Source organism: Monodelphis domestica, chromosome X (genome assembly GCF_027887165.1).
Source record: "Monodelphis domestica isolate mMonDom1 chromosome X, mMonDom1.pri, whole genome shotgun sequence".
Classification (NCBI taxonomy): domain Eukaryota; kingdom Metazoa; phylum Chordata; class Mammalia; order Didelphimorphia; family Didelphidae; genus Monodelphis; species Monodelphis domestica.
In genome coordinates, this window is record NC_077235.1 from 48749948 (window position 1) to 48756803 (window position 6856).

Genomic DNA, 6856 nt, shown 5'->3' on the forward strand with positions numbered 1-6856 from the left:
CGGTCCTTGCGGGCAGGGGCCCGCCGCACCAAATCTCAAGCCCTGTAGCAAGTCCCGGTCGCCCCCCAATAACTAGCTCTCCACTTCCAGGACTTCTCCTGGAAAAGCCCGGGAAGGGGATGAGGTCTCTCAGGCTCATTTCTGGGGAGCCTTCCCCTACAGGGAGGAAAGAGATGTGGGTGGGGGTAATGCCAGGTTCGGGCAGGGTCACCTGCCCAGGACCGCACAGACGCAGGATTGAAGCGAAGCCCCTCGCATCGCTCCGGGCGCCAAGCCCGTTTGCTGCGTTACCGACCCCAGGCTCTTCTAAAGAGCCGGGGGTCAGAGACGGATTTGGAGCTCAGCTTCCACCGATGCTCCGGGTGCTGCGGGGAAGCTGACAAGCGCCCACCCAGCCCGGCTTTGTCCTGAGCCCCCTATGCTCCGCTGCCGCAAAAGAGGGGATGGTCAATGGGGGGAGAGGGGACCCCGCCGCTTCGGAGAGTTAGGGAACAAAGTAAATATTCTCTCCGTGCCAGAGCGCACCCACGAACCCCGCATTGTGGGAGCATTCGCTTCGCAGCCCCTTGGCCCGCGTTGTGCACACAAGGGTCCTGCTGCAAAGCTAAGTAGTACTGGGCTCCATGCCGCTCTGCTCCGCTCCGCTCAGCCCAGACCCCGGGCCCCTTTCGCTCAACACTTCGCGCAGGGCAAAGCCCGCCGGCCAGCTGCGGCTATGGGCAGAGGGGACCGAACCCCGCAGTTTTTCCGCACCGTTATTGCGCCCTTTTCCCCAGCTTCTGGGGGCGCGGGATTCCCTCCCTGACCCGTCTCTCCCTCTCTCCAGGATCCCTCTAGAAGCGGGCCACCTGGAGTCTCAAGGGTCGACCGGTTCAGCCTGGCTGGACCGGCGTCCCAGAAGGCTCTCCTTTTCTCGGGGGCAGTGGGCAACAACATGGCGACCTTCCCTGAGCGGGGCCTCCTCTCTTCAGGAAGCGCGCCGGGGCCCCAACCCGGGACTGCGTGCGCTCCCGGACTGGGAGCAGTCTGCACCGGGCTTTGGCTAGCGCTTGCCGTTTATTTGGGGGGCAGCTTTCCTCTGCCACTGTCCTTGCTCGCGAGCCAAGATGCCCCCGCAATATAGCAGTCCCGCTTGCCCGCTCTGCAGGCGTCGGGCTGAGATGCTGGAGGCATTGGCGCGCTCACCAGTCTATCCGTCCGAGTCCGCAGAGCGGCTCGCTCAGCAACCCGCCGCCTGACCTAACCCTCCTGCTCTTTCCTGGCCCCAGGGCCGGCCGGCGAACCACTGCCCCATCCCCTGCGCCCAGTCCGGGCCATGGCCTCCCCACAAGCTCTGTCACTTGGGGGGGACACACGGGCGCTCTCCGCGGGCGGGCGGGCTGGCGCTCTCCCCGGCACGCACTCTCCCCTGCTTTCCGGGCGGTGCAAACTCTAGTAAAGTCCCAGAAACCTTTGCACACACACTCACACACACACAAAAAAAAGGCTACAATGAAATTTAAGAAGTTTTTTAGGTTTCGGCGCCATTTGCGATTGGATCGGAAGACGAGTAGGGTGTTTTTATTATTGTTGTTATTTTTAAATAATTATTTGCAAGGATCGTTCGCGCTTCACTCCCGAGCCCCCAGCTTGGGAAAATTTAAAAAAAAAAATCTTGAAACAAATTTCTCCACTGCCCCAACAAGCTCGCAAAAGCGGTCCGTGGTGAGCCAAGAAGCCCCTTTTCAAGTGTTCACGAAATAGGGGCTACTGAGAAAATACTAGGGATAGGACAGGAAAGAGAACATACAATCGGAATAAAGAAGGAAGGAAGGAAGGAAGGAAGGAAGGAAGGAAGGAAGGAAGGAAGGAAGGAAGGAAGGAAGGAAGGAAGGAAGGAAGGAAGGAAGGAAGGAAGGAAGGAAGGAAGGAAGGAAGGAAGGAAGGAAGGAAGGAAGGAAGGAAGGAAGGAGGGAAGGAGGGAAGGAAGGAAGGAAGGAAGGAAGGAAGGAAGGAAGGAAGGAAGGAAGGAAGGAAGGAAGGAAGGAAGGAAGGAAGGAAGGAAGGAAGGAAGGAAGAGAGAGAGAGAGAGAGAGAGAGAGAGAGAGAGAGAGAGAGAAAGGGAGAAAGAAAGAAAGAGAGGGAAAGAGAGAAAGAAAGAAAGAAAGAAAGAAAGAAAGAAAGAAAGAAAGAAAGAAAGAAAGAGGGAGAGAGGGAGAGAGAGAAAGAAAGAAAGAGGGAGAGAGGGAGAGAGAGAAAGAAAGAAAGAAAGAAAGAAAGAAGAAGAAAGAAAGAAAGAAAGAAAGAAAGAAAGAAAGAAAGAAAGAAAGAAAGAAAGAAAGAAAGAAAGAAAGAAAAAGGGAGAGAGAGAAAGAAAGAAAGAGAGAAAGGAAGGGAGAAAGAAAGGAAGGGAGAAAGAGAGAGAGAGAGAAAGGAAGGGAGAAAGAAAGAAAGAAAGGGAGAAAGGAAGGGAGAAAGAAAGAAAGAGAGAGAGAAAGGAAGGGAGAAAGAAAGAAAGAAAGAAAGAAAGAAAGAAAGAAAGAAAGAAAGAAAGAAAGAAAGAAAGAAAGAAAGAAAGAAAGAAAGAAAGAAAGAAAGAAAGAAAGAAAGAAAGAAAGAAAGAAAGAAAGAAAGAAAGAGAGAGAGAGAAAAAAGGGAGAAAGAGAGAGAGAGAGAAAGAAAGAGAGGGAGAGAGAGAGAGAGAAAGAAAGAAAGGGAAAAAGGGAGAAAGAAAAAGAAAAGGAATACGTTTGTAAAACAACCACAACCACCATGAATTGGGGGGGGGGGGCTGCCATTCTCCGAGCCCACCCGGTAAAAGTCTTTGCACCCGAATGAAAGATTTCAGTATTGGGGGACACTAAAGAGACAAGAAAAACCTCGGGGATCGAAGTTTTTCAAGAATGGGGGGTCATGGCATAAAGGGGAAAAGAAAACTATGGTATGGAAATTGGGGGGGGCTGTTCATATGAAAATTAAATATCCACTCTAGAAAAATCTGTAACAGAGTAAGTTGCCTTTTTTTTTTAAGCACAAACATATCTGGTTTGGGGGGGCTTGACTGGGAGAAAAAAATGTGGGGGTGGAAAGGAACTAGTGACACTTGGGTATTGATCCCTTGTCTCTGGTATCAGCCAATGACGCAGATGCCAAGAAGCCCCTGGAAACTTGAGTGGGGGGGGGAGGAAGCCAAGTGAGCCAAGGGGAGGTGCCTTTGGAAGCTGTTCAAACCCTTAAAAGGTTCGCCAGGATTCTGGGAGTGAAGGGGTTACCTCAAAGATATAAAAGCTGAGCAGGCTAGAGGCTGAGTTGCAGAGGAGTGGAAGGGAGCAACTCGAACACCTCTGCCACCTCCGAGCCTGCAAGCAGCCTCTCTGCCCACCGCCCACCGCCTGCCGACCAGACCAAAGACTCCTGCTCCGGACTTGGACTCCGACACGTAAGGCAATGCTCTAGCCTCGGGAACTCGAACGCTCAAACGGGGCATTTCCGCGCCGTTTTAACTAACCCATACCTTTTTCTTTCTGCCTTTCAGCGCACTTGGCCTTCCAGGGAGCAAGAGAAAAGGTAAAAGAACTTTCTGCGTTTGAAAAGTGACTTTTCCTCTTTGCTAACAACATTTCCTCCCACAAAGCAGGGGGAGAACTTGGTAAGAGTTCGTTTGGCGGTGTTTCCTGGGAAATGGCAGCTTGATGGCCTTTAAAATGCCCACTTAAGCTCTTTTTCAGCCAAGTGCGATGGCCAGGACTCGGTAGGAGCACTTGCTGGACACGCAGAGTGCGAGGCAAGGCTTTGGAACTTGTCTGAGGTTGGTAAGTCTTGCAGGTGACTTGGGGATGTGTTTCTGGGTAGCTGCTTCCTAGGCTAATGTGCGCGGTGTCAGATGCGTCCTGCGGAGTCGCCAGGGACGTGGATCTGGTGAGTGCCTACCTGCCAGGGCGGCTTTTCCCGAGATCGCTGCAAATCGGGCAAAGAGCGCACTTGGCGTTCCTTCTAGCTCTTAGATTGCTCCTCCCGGTCCTGCACCCATCCCATTTGCCCAAGCTCTTTGCAACTGCCCAAACTCAACTTTGCTTTTCTCTAGCTCAGCGCGGCCAGGACCGAGTTTCCCGATAGGTGAGTATTGCTCCTGGTCTCCCACACGAAGGGGCCGGCGGGCTTTCCCAGAGGGCTCGCTGCACTTAGCCTTTAGAGAATCTGGGTTGAAAATTAACCGGTAGCCAGGAGTTACCATTTAAGTTACTTAAAGAGAAAGGACCTTCTTCCTTCTGCCCGACTCTCTCCTCTCCCTCCCCTGCCCCCACCTTTAGTCCTCCTAAAGTGGGGGGAGTGGAGTTTCTCCATTCCTCCCCCCTTTGGGTGGGGTTGCTCGCTGAGCTGCCCCGCCCCTCGATCCCTCAGACTCCCTCCTAGGAAGGGAGTATCCACAGCACCCTGATCCCCTCCTCCCCCGGGGATCGGGGCCAAACCTCTACTTTTCACCCCTCCTGCTGAAAGGCCGGCTCCTTTCCTCCTTAACAGCCATGCAGTAGTTCTCTGTCTTCTCAGTCCGTGCCCTGGAGCCCCCCCCCTCCCCCTCCCCCCCCCCCCCTTCGCCGGACTCCTTTAGGAGAAATAGCAGCACGCCATGGTTTGTAGAGATACGGTGATACAAACCATCGTGGGCTGTTACATTTTCCTAAAGGGCACGCCGCCTAAAGTTGGACCTCGAGGCTTCAGGGTCCAGGCCAGGCGGCTTTCTGAACTCGTCTTGAGGCGCCCAGCTCGGCTGTGCCCTAGCAGCACGTCAAAACTGGAGTCACAAAGTTCAATCCTCCAGTATTGCCTTGCTGCTTGAGTGAGGCAGGAGCCTTGTTCAATTGCCCCACCCAAGACTCCGCGCCGCCGCCGACTTCGAGGACTTCGAGGAAGCCCGGGCCCCCCGGGGGCCCAAGGGATCCACGCCCTCTCTCTGTATATGCTGTGCCCCCCCAATAAATGTTCTCCTCTTTTTTGACATTCAGTGTGTGCGTGTGTATTCATTTCACCCCCCCCCAGCTAATATGAAAATAAAAGGAGCAGCCCCCCTCCCACATTCAGAAAAGCGGGTTTGGGAGGGGCCACCTTCCATAAGAGGAAAGCAAATAAACCTCCCCCCACTAGCGGCCCACCAGCAAAAAAAAAAAAAAAAAGGTCTGGCCAAAGAAAGGACTTTGCTGCCCTATATTCACAGACTTACAGGGGCCAGGGTTGGGGGAGGGGAGGATCCTGATTGGCTCCCTCTGAAACAGGTTAAGGGGGGGGAGGTGTACACTCCCAAGAGACCAAGGGGGGGGGGGTGGACCAGGGGCCATGGGCCCGAGAAACCTACAAAAGCGAGATGGGGTTCCAGGTCCTAGTCTCTGGCACCCCCTCCAAGCCCCAGGCCTCCTTCAGGGAGCCCAAGGCCGTTGTGGGTTACAGGGATGTGTAAGGAGATGTTCAAGAGGCAACAAAGGTGATTTCCAAGTTAAGCCCTCACCCAGTGAAGTGCCACATTTCTCCAGAGGACCCCTAGGAGCCTGAGGAAGAGAGTGTAGCTAGTAACAGGGCAAAATAAACCAGCTGCCTGGGCCAGAGGGTCAAACTGGTGGCTGCTATCCACAGTCGGATGCCAAGGCCCAAAGAGAGTTGACAAGAAGTGCCCACAAACTGGGTGCAAATCACTCCAGAAATGCTTAGAGGATGATTGGGTTATGGGCAAGGTGGCCTCCAAGCCTTGGAGTCTGAAGCAGGAGCACAGGGCAGAGATCCCCCCTCTGCCACAGTTAGGTCATTACTAGCACCCAAGGGGAGTGGGAGGGTCATTTACTCTGATAGGGGAGCTGCACCTAATGATCTGCTTGCACCACATCTTAGAGCCTAGACACAATCCACGTTTCCTACCCAACACCCAAGTCTTGGGTTGGGAGCACCTGGGAAATCTTATCAGGCCTGGTACCCACCCAGAGTCCCCAGAAAGCAAAAGCTGGCCCAGAACACTCCCTTCAAGTTCCCTGAGGCTCTATGTGTCCAGTCAGGCAGCCTCCAGGACCGACTAGGACCTTGGCACAGACCTGGAAAGGGGCAGGGGGAAACTCAGGCCTGACGTCTACTTATTCCTGGTAGAAATGGCTACTCTAGTTAAAGACAAAATCAAGCGCTCTCTCTCCCACTTGGTCTTTCCTTTTGATATTGTCAGAAAAGATGGCCTTCTGTCTGCCATGGCTGGAAATGCTTGCTTTTGTGAAGTCAGGGAAAGGGGCCCTTCTTATCCCTAAACAGCCAGGGAATAATTTGCTCAAGTGACTTTGCCTGGGGCAAAGGGAACTTGAAATTAGCCACTGGAGGCCAAGGGTGCCAGGCTTTGCCCGAACCAGCAGTTTCCTGCCCTTTCAAGAGAAGGTCTCTTCTATCCAAGAAGATAAAACTTCTTGTCTGTGTACGCTTGTTGTATGCTTGTTTGTTAAGCTGAGAAATGGACTGTTTTGCCCAGGAAGCCCCTCTAAGCTTTTAAGGTCACAGGTTTGAGTTATTGGTTCTTTCATTTTGTTTTACAGTTGAGAAAGCAGAGTGGTTAGATGACTTGTCCAGCATTACACAATATGGTGGAGGTGGGATTTGACTTTGGTTCTTCCTTAGGCCAAATCCAGTATCCTATGCCCTATTCCACACTGTCTCTTCCAGTTTAGGGCTTCCCTTTCTCCTCCCCACCCTCCCACCCCCAGGTCTCTGAAGGTTTCTAGGAATTGGGCTCACTCTCCTACTGCAATCATACAGTTATCAACCAGGCCTGGTCTGCCCTCCACTCCTTTGTCCATGTCTAGCCAGGTCCCTGCTCTCTTGTGTCATTCAGTGGGGGTCAGCTCTCTCCACCTGG

General features: G+C 53.2%; 1 long non-coding RNA gene and 2 other non-coding genes across 4 annotated transcripts; all 3 read left to right on the top strand.

Annotated features, from left to right (window-relative positions):
* Positions 1 to 3232: 3232 nt before the first annotated feature.
* On the top strand, positions 3233 to 4977 carry LOC103105114 (uncharacterized). Of its 2 annotated transcripts, XR_474667.3 has the most exons (3): positions 3261 to 3418; positions 3515 to 4095; positions 4664 to 4977. It is a non-coding gene; the product is annotated as an uncharacterized LOC103105114 (long non-coding RNA). The 2 variants fall into 2 exon arrangements; XR_008914409.1 differs by having other exon boundaries at positions 3233 to 3418; positions 3515 to 4977.
* On the top strand, positions 4596 to 4651 carry MIR15C (microRNA mir-15c). Its single transcript, NR_127626.1, has one exon. It is a non-coding gene; the product is annotated as a microRNA mir-15c (primary transcript).
* On the top strand, positions 4756 to 4818 carry MIR16B (microRNA mir-16b). The gene has a single exon (NR_162998.1). It is a non-coding gene; the product is annotated as a microRNA mir-16b (primary transcript).
* Positions 4978 to 6856: the final 1879 nt, after the last annotated feature.